The sequence below is a fragment of the Elephas maximus genome, chromosome 20 (assembly GCF_024166365.1).
Source record: "Elephas maximus indicus isolate mEleMax1 chromosome 20, mEleMax1 primary haplotype, whole genome shotgun sequence".
NCBI lineage: Eukaryota > Metazoa > Chordata > Mammalia > Proboscidea > Elephantidae > Elephas > Elephas maximus.
The window spans coordinates 39,299,672-39,305,664 of NC_064838.1; positions in this window are offsets into that span (position 1 = coordinate 39,299,672).

Consider the following 5,993-nt stretch of genomic DNA (forward strand, 5'->3'; position numbering starts at 1 on the left):
GGCAGGGAATGTGTTTGGTGCCGAGAGTATTCAGCTCAAGTCTACCCTTTCATCACTGTTCTGTTCATCAGGCCACCTCCCATCTTCACTGACTCCCCTTTGTCCTTTGGATCAAATATAATAGCACCCCTGGTTTTCTTCACCAATCCTGTTCCCTTGCTATCTTCCTGCGGTGCAGTGAATTACTTAACATGGCCCTTCTAGCCATAGTTTTTGTAACTCCCACCAAATGACTGGGTGAGACTATGCAAATGAGGTGCTTGTGGCCCACCAGAGTGCTTAGATAACTTGCTAATAATGTAAATTAGGTGCATGGCACACTTGCAAATAAGGTTCATAGAACCCTAGTGAGGAGAATTGGTCGGTTTTGTCATCCCACTAGGCTTAAAATGAGCCATCCCATGGGCGAGAAGAGAGGATCTCAACACCACCAAGAAAGAAGAGCCATGAGTGGAGCACGTCCTTTGAACCCAGGATCCCTGTGCGGCTTCTGCAAGCTAAGGGAAACCTGAGTCTACCAAAAGCTGAGAGTAGCAAGAAAGGATTTTCCCCTAGAGTCTTTGAAGAGGACATGGCCCTCCCCACACCCTGAATTCAGACTTCTAGCCTCCAGAACTGTGAGACTAATAAATTTTTGTTCTTATGAACCACCCAGTTTCTGGTACTTTGTTAAAGCAGCTCTAAGAAAATAGTATCATTTGTTGTTTTTGTTGTTATTTTATAACTTATAGATTGAATTGTGTCCCCCCAAAATATGTGTTGTAAATCCTAACTCTTATACCTGTGGTTACAATCCCATTTGGGAATGGGTCTTCTTTGTTATGCTAATGAGGCGTTATTAGTGTAAGGTGTGTTTTAAGTCAATCTCTTTTGAGATATAAGAAGAGATTGAGCGAGTGAGCAAGCAATCAAGCAAGCAGAGATGGGGGAAGATAGATGCCACGCCACGTGAGATCTCCAAGGAATCAAGAAACAGAAGCTGAAAAGAGCCAAGGACCTTCCTCCAGAGCCAACAGAGAGAGAAAGTCTTCCTCTAGAGCCAGCACCCTGAATTCAGACTTCTAGTCTCCTAAACTGTGAGAAAACAAATTTCGGTTAGTTAAGGCTACCCAGTTGCGACATTTCTATTAGATCAGCATTAGATAACTAAGATAATCAAAAATGATAAGAAGGGAGTATGTTAATAGTTCCCTTTCACAGATGGCAAAACTGAGAATGAAAGTGAGAAAGAGGCTTGTTGGAGGCCCTGTGACTAAGAACGAAGGTGAGTGTCTCAGTGAGGCAAAATCAAGTCAGAGAGAGTGGCCTCCTGGCTTGACTCTGCCACTTTCTAGGTGGCTGGCTTTTTCTTTTTTTTTCTCTTTCATTATTCTTTTTTTTTAAATTTTTATTGTGCTTTAAGTGAAAGTTTACAAATCAAGTCAGCCTGTCATACAAAAATTAATATACACCTTGCTATATACTCCTAATTGCTCTTCCCCTAATGAGACAGCCCGCTCCTTCCCTCCACTCTCTCTTTTCGTGTCCATTCTTCCAGCTGTAACCCCCTCTGCTCTCTCATCTTCCCTCCAGATAGGAGATGTAGGTGGCTGGCTTTGGGCAAGTTTCTAACCTCATTATGCCTCAGTTCCCTCATGTGTAAAACGAGAGCCTGTCTACCGCCTGGAGCTGCACTAAAGATAAAAAGGAGATAATGTGAGGAAAGTGCTTGGCACAAGCCTGCCACACGGTAAGTGCGTCATAAGTGCTGCCTGTTTTTAAAGATTGTTATCATTTTCATTGTTACGTACATCATCATGTAACCAAGCTCGTTTTATTTGTTCGATTGGTTTAACCTCTATTGTCTCACATAGACTTTTATAGGCTTTTTTTGGAAATAAAGAATTCGAGAAGCTGGACTATATGAAGAGGAACATGGTATCAGCATTGGTGGAAGACTCATGAAAAACCTTCCGTGTGCAGATGATGCAACCTTGCTTGCTGAAAGTGAAGAGGACTTGAAGCACTTACTAATGAAGATCAAAACTAAAGCCTTCCGTATGGATTACACCTCAATATAAAGAGAACAAAAATTTTCACAACCGGACAAATAAGAAACATCATGATAAATGAAGAAAAGATTGAAGTTGTCAAGGGTTTCATTTCACTTGGATCCACAATCAACACCCATGGAAGCAGCAGTCAAGAAATCAAAAGACCCATTGCATTGGGCAAATTGGCTGCAAGAGATCACTTTAAAGTGTTAAGAAGTAAAGATGTCACTTTGAGGACTAAGGTATGCCTGACCCAAGCCATGATATTTTCAATTGCCTCGTGTGTGTGCAAAAGCTGGACAATGAATAAGGAAGACTGAAGAATTTACGCCTTTGTGTTGTGGTGTCGGTGAAGAATATTGAATATACCATGGACTGCCAAAAGAAGGAACAAGTCTGTCTTGGAAGAAGTACAGCTAGAATGCTCCTTGGAAGCAAGGATGGCGAGATTTCATCTCACGTACTTTGGACATGTTGTCAGGAGGGATCTGTCCTTGGAGAAGGATATCATGCTTGGTACAGTGGAGGGTCAGCGAAAAAGAAGAAGACCCCCAATGAGATGGATTGACACAGTGGCTGAAACAATGGGCTCAAGCATAACAGCGATTGTGAAGATGGTGCAGGACTGGGCAGTGTTTCGTTCTGTTGTGCATCGGGTTGCTATGAGTTGAAACTGACTCAACAGCACCTAACAACAACAACAAGGGCATTGGTCAGTTTTGCTATCCAGCTAGGCTTAAAACAAACCATCCCACAGAGGTGAGAGGAGAGGATCTCACCATCACCAAGGAAGAAAAGCCAGGAATGGAGCTTGTCTTTTAGACCCAAGATCCCCGTGCTAAGACGCTCCTGGAACCAGGAGACCGAGGGAGAGAGAGAGAATGAGAGAGAGAGAGTACTGTAACATAGAAGATGGGGAGGAGCAACGGCAGAGAAATGGCAGCAGCAGAACTAGGAGACTGAAAGGATACAGCCTGGCCCACGGAGCAAGAGCTGAGTACCTTTGGGTTGGAGGCTTGCTGGTGGAGTAGGGTGCCTCTGTCGTAACACTTGCCCAAGCAGGGCAGAGGCTGAGGGGCCAGAGAGAGGCATGCCTGTGGGTAGAACTGAGAAGAGGCTGTCCTGGGGGAAGAACTGTATCCCAATTGATCCTGCGTTGAAATCTGCTACTTCCCTAATAAACCCCATAACTGTGAGTATGGTCTGTGAGTTCTCTATGGCCATTGCAACGAATTATCCAACTCAGCAGAGAAGTAGAAAGTGCCATGGGAGGGAGGTTGGTTGCCAGAATTGGTAAAAAGGTTGGAGGGAGGAGGCGTATCTGACCTCCACCTCATGGGAATCAGCCTTGGACTGTTGATCTTGCTTCTCCTTCCTCCTTGTGAAGTTAGAGGAGGTCAGACACCTCTACAAGGCCATTTTTGCACTAAGTGACTCAAATGCTGGGCTGCCTGGGGTTCCTAAGCCCTTGTTCTGGCCCAGACACTAGATGCTACTGTTTCTAAAAGGGGTGGAGGTGTGTTTTCCCCAGATGACCACTTGGTGGTGCAGTGAGAGGAGGAAGCCTGCTCCCAGTTTTGCTGGCTGCCTTTGGAGGGTGAAGAATAGCCTCTGGAATCAGAGCACTTTTCTTTCCAGCACAGAATACGATCAATGGAGCAGGGAGAAAGCCTTAGATTCAAGAGAAGAGAAACAAGAGAGAATACCTGGGCCCTAATTCATGCTCTGCCCCATCTCACTGGATGACCTTGGACAAGTTTCTGTCCCTCTCTCATCTGCATTTGTCAATAGCTACAGAGAAGGGGTTTTTGCTGAGGTTCCTTCCAGCTGTAGGCCTCTGGGATGCCTCCCATCAAATACACCAGGCCACTTACATTCTTACCTCCTTTTACCACAGCCGCACTTCAAGGTTGGGGGTTACAAACCTCATTTTACAGATCAGTAAACTGAAGCTCAGAAACGTGAAATGACCAGCCTGAGGTCACACAGCTAAAAAGCTGTTTCCTTAGGATGTAAGCCCACAGGAGCAAGGATTTTGTCCAGGTCACTGGTATAGCCTCAGCACAAAGTACAGTACCTCACGTGCAGCAGGTACTCAACAAATATCAGTAGAGTGGATGAATGAAACAGTGGAACTGGGATTGGAATCCAAGGCTGTATGACTCCGAAACACTTGTTCTTTCCAATTCAACGCTGCTTCCAAGTAGACCAGTTGGAAATTTTTGGATTATTTTTTTGGAAGGGGCAGGGCACTGAAAATGTAAAATACCAATTTTCTAATAGCAATACTCAGGATGATACTCTCATAAAAAAAAAAAAAGCTAATTAGAACAATGGGGAGCCCAGTCCCAGACTCAGAGCTTGAAAAGAGAAGCAAGGTGTAAGGCTTTGAGAGGCTGGGTGGGAGGTGGAGCCAAAAAACAAAGGCTTTCCTGGAGCCCTGTTGGTGAACACCTTAAAGGAGGGACAGCTTTCTCTGCAGTCCACAGACCGATTGATTGATTGATTGTTGTTGTTGTTGTTAGGTGTCGTTGAGTCAGTTCCGACTCATAGCGACCCCTATGCACAACAGAATGAAACACTTCCCGGTCCTGTGCCATCCTTACAATCGTTGTTATGCTTGAGCTCATTGTTGCAGCCACTGTGTCAGTCCACCTTGTTGAGGGTCTTCCTCTTTTCCGCTGACCCTGTACTCTGCCAAGCATGACGTCCTTCTCCAGGCACTGATCCCTCCTGACAACATGTCCAAAGTACGTAAGATGCAGTCTCACCGTCCTTGCTTCCAAGGAGCATTCTGGTTGTACTTCTTCCAGGACAGATTTGTTCATTCTTTTGGCAGTCCGTGGTATATTCAACATTCTTGGCCAACACCACAATTCAAAGGCGTCAACTCTTCTTCGGTCTTCCTTATTCATTGCCCAGCTTTCACATGCATGTGATGCGATTGAAAATACCGTGGCTTGGGTCAGGCGCACCTTAGTCTTCAAGGTGACGTCTTTGTTCTTCAACACTCTGAAGAGGTCCTTTGTGGCAGATTTGCCCAATGCAATGGGTCTTTTGATTTCTTGACTGCTGCTTCCATGGCTGTTGATTGTGGAGCCAAGTAAAAGGAAATCCTTGACAACATCAATCTTTTCTCCATTTATCATGACATTGCTCATTGGTCCAGTTGTGAGGATTTTTGTTTTCTTTATGTTGAGGTGTAATCTATACTGAAGGCTGTGGTCTTTGATTTTCATTAGTAAGTGCTTCAAGTCTTCTTCACTTTCAGCAAGCAAGGTTGTGTCATCTGCATAACGCAAGTTGTTAATGAGTCTTTCTCCAATCTTGATGCCCCGTTCTTCTTCATATAGTCCAGCTCCTCGGATTATTTGTACAGCATACAGATTAAATAGGCATGGCAAAAGAATACAACCCTGACGCACACCTTTCCTGACTTTAAACCAATCAGTATCCCCTTGTTCTGTCTGAACAACTGCCTCTTGGCCTATGTAAAGTTTCCTCATGAGCACAATTAAGTGTTCTGGAATTCCCATTCTTCACAGAGTTTTCCATAGTTTGTTATGATCCACACAGTCAAATGCCTTTGCATAATCAATAAAACACAGGTAAACATCCTTCTGGTATTCTCTGCTTTCAGCCAGGATCCATCTGACATCAATGATGATATCCCTGGTTCCATGTCCTCTTCTGAAACCGGCCTGAATTTTTGACAGTTCCCTGTCGATATACTGTTGCAGCCATTTTTGAATGATCTTCAGCAGAATTTTGCTTGCGTGTGATATTAATGATATTGTTCTATAATTTCCACATTCGGTTGGATCACCTTTCTTGGGAATAGGCATAAATATGGATCTCTTCCAGTCAGTTGTCCAGGAAGCTGTCTTCCATATTTCTTGGCATAGACGAGTGAGCACCTCCAGCGCTGCATCTGTTTGTTGAAACATCCCAATTGATATT